The sequence below is a fragment of the Pinus tabuliformis genome, chromosome 9 (assembly GCF_031772625.1).
Source record: "Pinus tabuliformis cultivar Carrire ecotype Pingquan chromosome 9, CPIR1, whole genome shotgun sequence".
NCBI lineage: Eukaryota > Viridiplantae > Streptophyta > Pinopsida > Pinales > Pinaceae > Pinus > Pinus tabuliformis.
In genome coordinates this window covers 1,573,881,600-1,573,891,958 of record NC_142307.1, presented here as the reverse complement: position 1 = coordinate 1,573,891,958, position 10,359 = coordinate 1,573,881,600, and the positions used below count along the sequence as shown (strand labels likewise).

The 10,359-nt window shown below is 34.8% G+C and overlaps 1 pseudogene; it reads left to right on the top strand.

Moving 5' to 3' along the window:
• The first annotated feature begins 656 nt into the window (after positions 1-656).
• On the top strand, positions 657-1,280 carry LOC149154682 (uncharacterized; annotated as a pseudogene).
• The last annotated feature ends 9,079 nt before the right edge of the window (positions 1,281-10,359 follow it).

The following is a 10,359-nucleotide window of genomic DNA, read 5'->3' as shown; positions in this document are numbered from 1 at the left end:
AGGACATTCCTATGTGTTTTTTATTACAGTGACAGATCCATTACCATAGTGGTCACTCTGTTTGAAAGGAAATGGATGTTTGATTGGTGTGTTATTGTTTTCCTGTAGGGAGGAGACTGTAGTAGTGCATAGCGAAAAAAAACTAATTTGGTACTTTCAATAAAGAGGCATGTGCCAGTAAAGTAGAGTTGACAACCTTCAATACGTGTTTGACAACTCTTAACCATAAAAATTTTAATGTACATTTTATGTGGATGAAACTTCCCCACAAGTTTAATAATGTCTAACCCTAGCTGTGATCAAATATTTTTAGCCTCCATTACCATGTGCACATTGTTTTCAATTTTTTTTATTTTGAAATGGGTTACCTGCTTGCTTGGTACCACACTAGCAACGAACCAATCAAGCTGGCTCAGGACTTCTTCTTCGCAAATTTCCCATTATCAATTCCTTTGTCATTACTTCATTCCTTCACTATGAAATATAAGCTAGAGGCATTCCATGCCCTTTCATCGACTCACCTTCTAAGGTTTCACATCTCCCAAGCATTGCAAGCCTTTGTATTGTTCAAGCCTCCTCCTGGTTTTTTAATAGAATTTGATCAGATTGGTTTTTCGTTTTTGTGAGTATCAGACCTTTTGAGGTTTGATGAGAAATTGCAAGAAATGGAGAATATCCATTCTGGTGTAAATCATGTTTCATCAAAGGGTGTGTGGATAGCTTTCTTCATGATCAGAAAAGGCCTCATCTCCAAGTGCAAGATGCTCATGGACATGCATCTGATGATGGAGAGAGGCAAAGTTTATGGCAAAAGCTTGAGGAATTTGGTGTTCCACCATTCCAAACACAGTAGCAACCAGATTGGCTTTGGGCTTCAAGAATATGAATTCTCCTATAGCAACAGCCCTGCCATCTTCAACATGGCCAAGAGAAAACATCACTACTTTCCCACACATATGCTTCACTTTCCATGAATTCATCCACATCAATTTGAAGAAAAGGAAGAGCCTAACACTATTGTTCTTCCCAAGTTGGATCATAACAATGAATACTTCAGCAAGGATTACCTTGATCATAACAAGTTGCCTTCTCTTCAGAGGCTGAGCCCTTTGTTGTCTCTAATGTGTCGAAGGATATCGAACTCGTTCAGTGAAGATAATGACCATCAGGTTGATAGGCATGCTGAGGAATTCATTGCTAAATTCTGTGAGAAACTAAAGATGCAGAACATGATGTCTTTGCTACAATACCAAGAGATGCTTGATAGAGGCACAAGTTAATTACTTTATTAATGAAATTCTTCAATACAAGGAATATAGAAACGAATAAGTAGTTTTTCTTTTTCACTAACCTGTGCTGGATTTACATACCACTACTTAATTATAATGATGGCTTTGGTTATATCCTATGCATCAACAATTGTCAACACTTTTGCCCTCCTCCGTTCAATCAAGTGAGACACTTTCAACCGTTGATTTGAAGTGTGATTGATTTTTCCAAATATCTGTTGAGTTGCCTTCTTTTCACTTCTGAGTTCTGCTGTGTGCTCCGTGGCATGGCAAGATATTTTTAACCCCACACCCTACCCTTCGTCCCCACTCACACATGCAAATTTAACTAGACAGACGTCGAGAATCACAGAATGATACCCTTGCCGATCCCTTTATCCGCACCCTCCATTCATTCCCATTGCTTAAATTGGACGCATTCCCTCCTATAAACGTACAGGTGCATGAAGTGGCCAAGCACATCACAACATCACTACTCTCAGAGGCTCTATACCTGGTTCCGAGCTTCGAGAATTTGGGGCTTTAGTGGCTAATACACCAGGTAAGTGTATGCCTAATTTTCATTTTGCTATTCTTCTTCATTTAATGCTAGTTGCTTTTTCTTCGGCTGAGGAATTTAAATCTCATGGCTGTTGCGGGGGCGCTTGCTGCGGGATTCTATGTTAAGATATTTGTCTGGGATCGGTTTTTTAGCCGAGATTTATCTTAACATTGCGCGGATGGCCTGTGTTGGAAACCCTAGGCTGTTAAAGTTTTGAAGTTTGATCTGTTTTGTTTCGAATGGGTGGATCTTACATGGAAGGAATGCTATCTTAGGATTCTGTAATGATCTTTGCAAGTTATATTTTTTGTTGTTGTTTCAAAGCTTTCTATCGAGAGGGCTCTTTAATGTTTTTTTCCTGTTGTAATGAAGTCAGTTTACTCTTGCGGGATAGGTTGTATTGTAAATCTTATGAGGTCTTTGTATTGGGAATTTGAGTACATATTTAGTCTAAGATTTTGTCTGTTTGAGAATATCACAATTTTTTTGTCTGATTCGATGGGTTTGTGTAAGGAGTTCAGAGAAACAAGGTGCAGACATTCTTTATATCAGGATTTGGTGTATAAACAGTGTGTATATGTCCATCCATTTTATGTGGCGCAGAGGAATGGATGTATGCGCATCATTTAATGTTGTTGTCTGATTCGATGAAGTTGTGTGAAAAGTTTGTGGAAACAAGGTGCACACATCTTTTATCGCGATTTAGCATATACTCAATGTGTATACTCCCGTCCATTTTATCTTGCACTGAGTGGATGTATGCCTAAGGTGTCTTTATATCCTATTTTAATGTTTTGCTACAATTCCTGTATACATGTTGTACATCCACCATTGTTTACATCCAACATGGAACAGGGTTGCTGGTCATCCCTTTTGTTCAGGAGTTGGAGCATACAAAACACATGCATCTATTTTCAGTTAGTCTTTAGCGAATGCCAGAGTCTCTTCATACAAATGCCCTTGCCATTGCTTTATTGAGGCTCACAAGTGATGATGGTCAATGTTTTATTCTATTAATCCTAGACTGCTAGCATTTCCAAACATTTTTGATGTGCTACAAGTCTAATTCATGAAATTGTATATATTTGTATCGTTGATTTTGCTAGAAATCTAAGGTTGCCAGCATTTCCATGCATTTTTTATTCTGTTACAATTCTAATTCATGTATATGCTCTATATATACACCATTTTTCACATCCAACTGGGTAATAGGTATATACAATTGTTACACATTCGTTTTGTTTATGAGATGGAGAGTGCACAACACATGCACTCATCTATTTCCTGTCAGTCTTTTTCTAATGCTTGAGTCTCTTCATACAAATGACTGTGTTATTGTTTTATCAAGATTCATAAGGGAGGATGATCGATGTCTTGCTATAAATGTAAGGCTATCAACATTTTCAAACCTTGTGACCAGAGGATGTGTTCTAAGCCTTGTCCTGGCCATTTAAGCTCATTAGCTTTAGATAGTAGAACATTGAATATCTCAAAACTCTCTGGACTTACTAGGCAGTAGGGTATGACAATGATACAAACCATATATTCACTTTTCCAAATATGCAACACCTCCCATCTTGCAAGGAAGTACTACTACAATTTGATTATCTTCTTAAAAGAATTTTCTGGAGTTAATATAAGTTTTTCCTGCTCCTGACATTATCTAAAATAAGTTGTCATGTTTTTATTTACCATGGATCATGTGTCTAATTTCCATTGATTTCATTCCATGCATATGCAATTCAGTTCTTTAAAGTAATGCCTACGTTGGTTTTTCTCTTGGGATTATGTGTAAAATAAGTTTCTAGATGCACCTATTTTTTCTGAACTGTTTGTTGCTCCTTTTTTTGTGAAAAACTGGTTGTTCGGAACTAAGTGCACATGAAATTTTTTGTGTGCTTAATTTGCCAAAATTTTCACATCAAAATCCTTAAATTACTCTTGAAGGCCTGATTTTCTAGTCTTACAAATGCTGCAATAATCAGACTTCGCAGTTGGCAGGGGTAAAATTTTATACAATGTTTTGCATTATACGTTTGCACCTGTGGTACTACTAAAAAAGGCTTCACAAGTTATATGATGCCAACATTTTCGCATAGCAGTTTTGCAAATGGTTTTTATTATTCTAGATTGATATGAAAAAGTAAACCTCTAGCTCATGTACCTGCTTTTTATTTGGCTCTGCTTTTACAGATCAATGTCTTACAATGTTTCTAGTTAGCCTGCTCTATTTTCATTTATCAATTTCTTATGCTTTGTCCGGTTATTATTTGGTTGCTTGCCTATATGTCCTTGAAATATTCTTGGATTTTTATCTCATATACAAACATAAGCTTTTGGTTTTGATCGTTTATGTAATTCACCCAATTGCAGGTCCAGTCAACTGTAATATGCCAAGGATCAACTGGTAGGCCTGTTACACATTTAGTTGAAGCGAAGACACTTGTTTCACTGTGGTCCAGCAAAGATACTTATTCCACAAAGTGCTAAAGGTCCAAGAAGCAGATGAGAATCACGCTTTCCTCATCCACCTTTGAATTAAAGGATTCTTTCATATCTATCACGTAGATCTATTGCTGCACATCCTTGGCATGATCTTGAGATTGGTATGTGCTAAGAACCTTTTTTGCCTCATTGTTTGTTTTGTTGATAATGGCCATGATCTAGTGTCATTTGTAACTTTATAATGATCACTCTGGATATAGCTTATTTATGTAGCATTCAATTGTAGGGGGTACTTGCACACATAACAAAAATACATTGATTATACATTATATTGATCATCGGGAGGTGTCTTCAATACTTAAGTGGTTTACAGAAAATATAGCACACCTATCCTTGCATGCAATCTGTTAGTAATTATTATTTGGTTCTAAAAAGAAATTTATCCATAAATGCCTTTATCTTGTGATTTATTGACTCTTTACAAGTGTAGCGATAGATTACACTATACTAATGTCTCTACTGCCCATGCAATGTAGTAATAGTTAGTCTCCTATATTTTTTCTTTAGTTTTTACTTGTGTTGGTTGATATAAATGTGAAATTCAATGTCTGGCTACAGGACCTAGAGCTCCTTCAATGTTCAATTGTGTAAGTACCTAGTATCCCTCTTTGATTTTTATAGAATGTATTCCTTGCTTTGAAAGATAGGATAAAGCCCAAGGTATGATCACATCAATCATGCTGTTTTCTTTTTGGTTCCCTTTTTTAACTAGAGCTTGCTTCTAGGATCTAACACCTCTGTGCCTTTGAAAAACATGATTGTCTCCTGTCTGTCATATTCACACTCTCAAGCATGAGCTAGGATTATTTTTATAAACATGGTGGAACAAGTAATCGGCTCCTTACTAAACCCATAGTAAAATGTTGTCTATATAGGAAAAACGCAGTGGGCAGCTTGAAAGGCATATCGCATTCAAATATTAGAAACATGTGATCACATCAATCATGCTGTTTTTTTTTTGGTTCCCTTTTTCAACTAGAACTTGCTTCTAGGATCTAACGCCTATGCGTCTTTGAAAATATGATTGTCTCCTGTCTATCATATTCACACTCTCAAGCATGAGCTGGGAATGTTTTTAGAAACATGGTGGAACAAGTAATTGGCTCCTCACTAAACTCGTAGTAAAATGTTGTCTATATAGGAAAAACCCAGTGGGCCGCTTGAAAGGCATATCGCATTCAAATAGTAGAAACATGTTATCAATTTACCACATTTGAATAAGCTCATATCTCTTATCCGATTTACCTATTTTAACATCTTTGTTTCATCATTTCACCTATAATCATGCACTTGGCAGAGTTATTATCTATTATCCAATTTACCTATTTTAACATCTCTGTTTGTTCGGTTCACCTATAATCATGCACTTGGCAGAGTTTTTATCTGCTTGTAAGATGATATCAAATATTTTTTTGTAGCTCATCCACAACTTTTTTTACTCCCAAGCGCTTAGTTAAGAGCCATTACTAACAATGATGCTACTACAACTGTTGTTTTAGTGCTTACTTGATTGCAATTAGGGAAGCTTGTCTAAATATTTCCTTGTTCTCGCAATAGGCTATCATTGTTTTATATTTTCATGTAGAAATTATAAAATGTATTAGATCTTCATCTTACATAAGGTGGTTGGGCATTACATTGATTGGCCTCCTTGGATATGAAACTTTTTTGTTATTAAAATTGTATCTGGGACGAGCATTTTATTATCTCATTATTTTTCTACTCTTGATAGTGTGTCCAAAAGTATGCCCTTCATATCTCTGCCCTTGATACTTTGCTTTTGTGCTTACTATCGCTGGCCTTTCCTCACAGAGCCCTTAGATTAACCCTTTGCACAATGTTTCAACTTTTCATTGCTAAGCTTGATAGAATATGGTTTCTGATGTTCTAGACAATGAGCTTCTTATAGGTATGGATAATTGTCTCTGTTATCTCATACATAATCAATATTAGAAATTATAGTTTATAAGGATTCCAAGGACTACAATCATGCATGATCATACATGCTATTATCCAATCCATGATTTCATTTCACTTATCATTTTTTGTTATTTTTTGATACTCAGGTTGTGGAAATTGGGAAGGGGAGTAAGGTGAAATATGAGCTAGACAAAAAAACCAGTCTGATCAAGGTAAGCTTTATTTATTTTGAGCCTTTGAAATAAGTGTTGTTTTTGTAAGTAGTTTTATTGGGTACCATATTTTAGGTTAATGTTTAATTACATTTTTATTCTGTAATGTATAAATGTAGGTAGAATGAATTTTGTACTCATTAGTTTATCACCATGTGCAGTAGAGAGTTCTGTAATATTGATTGTCAAAGGGAGAACTTAGAAGTTGGAAATTAAATGACCACAGCCATTCTGAAAGACCATGTGAAAACAAGGTTTTCCACAAACCAATTAACTCTTCTAGAAAAATTCAACAATTCCAATTTAATAATCCTATCGGCCTCTCTTTGTACCTTTTGGGACAATTGCTAGTTACAATGTTGATTTTGATTATTGTGATACACTCGGTTTGCTTATTCTCTAATTATAACTTTGGCTTTGATTATTGTGATGTGCATCTTATTGTAGGTTTTTATTTTTATTTTTGTGATGTACAGCTTAGTGTAGGGAGCTATTATACTAATTTCTTATATGAGTTTTATAATATAATAATTATAATTCTTTAAATTTTATATTTAAATTTAAATTAATAAATATATAATTATAAAATCCTCATTTAGGGAAAATCCCATATGATTGTTGAGTATTAATGTTGATTGAGATTCTGCAAGTTTTAGTAAGAGATTTTGTTCACTCTTCTAATAAGAGTTTTCAAATACTTCCCATCCCACTGTAGAGAAAAATAGGTGATGTACTTTCATTTTAAAAGGGCTTGAAACTTACCTAGTATTTTCACTAGTATTCACGACAATTTTGGGTTTTGATTGGGAACAAACATTGCTACCAACCAAAAATAGAGATGGTATCATCATTAAAATTTATGCTTATATTAAAGAGTATATTGGTTTTGTTTTTGATCCATTTTTATATTGAGAGTTTAATAAGTTTGCAGAATCTTATTTTTATTTCAATTATTAATTATTATAAATATGGTAGGGGTTTTTATTAAAAACAAAAATAATGACTCTACTATTGCATTTGCAGGTGTTCCCGGGAATCATGCAAGGCAAGGCAAGTGATAATGAAGAAATACTAAGAGTGCACACATTTCTATTTCAGGTATGCACTACATTTATTTTATTTTATTTCAGTAAGTAGCTCTCTTGGAAATGGTTGAGAAATGGTATAAAACTTGCCTTATAGGAATTTATTATTTTATTCTTAACAGGAAGAAGGATGGGTGGTTTGGTGTGCCTCCAAGAAATGATTAAGTGCCAAGAAAACATCTAGAGATAGAGACTTTTCTACAACTTTAGCTTGTTATGAAGTTGGTCATAATAGTTCATTACCTAAATTAGATTCATTGGATATGAAGCTTCCTCAGGAACTATATCACCACCAATTTGGATACCAATTGCTGCAATTCTTGGGCTGCAACAGGAGATGGAGCCAACTCAAATTGTGAAAGCCAATAGTGGAGAAGATAATTATGTAGGTCACCAATAGATTGAGAATTGGCCTATATCATGTTGCCAAGACCTGTGTCAATTTTTCATCTTTTGTAAAACCTTCATGAAGACAGAATTTCCAATCAATTGTAAATTCAAATTCATATACATTATTACAATTCTTTTTTATCAAGGAAGCCAATTCCAATTATACAAGGGTATTGAAATTGTGGTTTAACAACTGGATATGAATTTAATTTCCATCATTTAATGTGATTGAAGCTTTGAATTTATATGTTAGAGAGTAAACCCTCTTGTAGGATGGAGAAATCTAGAACATTTCCTTTTTGACTCATACTATGTCCTAAAATGAAGTTCCAACTCAGGATCCTACATGTTCAAATGACATGAATCCATTTTCAGAAAATATAAGTGTGTTGCCTTATTATTTTCAATGTTGCTTTCCAGAATTGTTTTTTCATTTAGATTTAAAATTACTTTGTTGTTAGCATTGAAAATAATGGATTTATCTATTTTTCATTTTGTTGGTATCCATAAACAACAAAGATTTAAGGTAATTAAAATCACTATTTGTAAACTTTGAATGTGAAACTACTTTGAAAGAACATTCAAAATGATTTTATTTATTTATTTTAAAAATTTTTTTATATTGTCTCTAGAGAGACAATAGTTTGAATTATGGACATATAGTCTCTATAGAGACAATATGTTTTTAATCTCAGCTATTGTCTCTAAAAAGACAAAAATGTAATTGTCTCTAAAGAGACACAAATGAAGTTGTCTCTAGAGAGACAAATGAAATTGTATCTAGAGAGACAAATCAAATTGTCTCTTAATAGAAAATAATTCTTGTCTTTATAGAGACAATAATAATATGTGTTCTATATTGTCTTTATAGAGACAAATTTTTGAGACATTATATTTTGAGACACCTGCTTAAAGACAATATTTAAGACAATACACAACTTTATTTTTGTCTTAAGTTAAGACAATTGACTCAAATATTGTCTTAAATATTGTCTTAAAACCCCCCTACATGTAGTAGTGTATAATTATGTGAATGAATTTAGTGCACTAGTAGCAACCTTAGTGGATTCATTTGGTCCAATTTGTGCACCTTTGATCCTAGGCCCAAGCTCAATTTCGCCCTACAGGTTTTATACTCTTGCCTTTTGAGCTTTGTGGTTGTTGATTGATGTTGTGTGTATTTGTGGAAAGAAGGATGAATAGTGATCAGGTGATCATGTCCTAAGTGGAAAAAATGCTCAAATTTTGAATTGCTCAGAATTGGTTGAAACGAGAATGACTGGATAGATCTTGTCTTCCTGATTCCGACACCACAAATGGTTCGAAAAACTGACACCATATGGAAGAGTTATCGCATTTTAAAAATGCCTAATAAACTGCAATATTTGAACTTTCGAAAAATTTAAAAAAGAATATTCTGAGGAGTATTCCTTGCCTTAGAATATTCTCCAAAATATTCCTTGAAATATTCTACAAAATATTCCCCAGAGTATGTTTTTTGGTTGACTAATCTGGAGCTGACACGTGGCCCCAGGACTACATTTTATTATGGTAAAACTTTTGGCACTTCGCAGGAATCGATCGCGGGTCTTCGCGCTGCCAACCCACAAGCTCGACCGACCCACCTACACGATGGTTCTTAACATTCAATGTACTTATATCATATTTAAAGTCTGATGAAGTGAAGTTTGGGGCGGAAAGGGGCCAGCCCCCTATCCATAAAACCAAGGGCTCGGAACCACAGGTCTCTACTCTGGCGGTCACGGTTAGTTAACCCGCCAACTGAAACTGCTACCAAAATCCAGGTCACATGCGCGTGGTTTAGGCCGATGGTTATGGTGAGCTTGGCGGAGTCTGCCATTTTAGGCGCTCTTGCCAAAGTTAGCAGGCCTAAATCCAGTTAAGCCAAATTTAGTGGAGTTATTTTAGGTGAAACTAGAGAAAACTTCTGGAGGTCATAACATTCACTAAGGAGATCCTTTTGGAGCAAATTTTTTATTTATTTATTTATTTATTTATTATTTATTTTACTTCTTTATTTTGGGTATTCTGAGCATTCCAAAGTTAATGGTATAGGTTTCAGAGCCAACAGAGCTCATTTTCAGGTGTTTTTTCTACAAAGAAGCTTGGAGAGCCATAAGGGCCTAGGGAGTGTTGGAGCTGTATTGGGCTATGGTTAACCATTGGAGGTGAAACAAAAGTCAATTCTGACTATTTTTTGTGTTCTGAACTCATTTTCACAGCTTATTTTGCATGTTTAGGCTTTCTTATCACTGTATAACCAATTTTAGCATCTAATAAGAGCAAGGACATGCCCATTTGGGGGCTTTGGACCTGGCAGATGTAGCCAAGGAGGGGTGAACTGCCTTATCAGCTATTGTGTTATATTATGTGATTTTATCTTGCTGTGTTTTTCA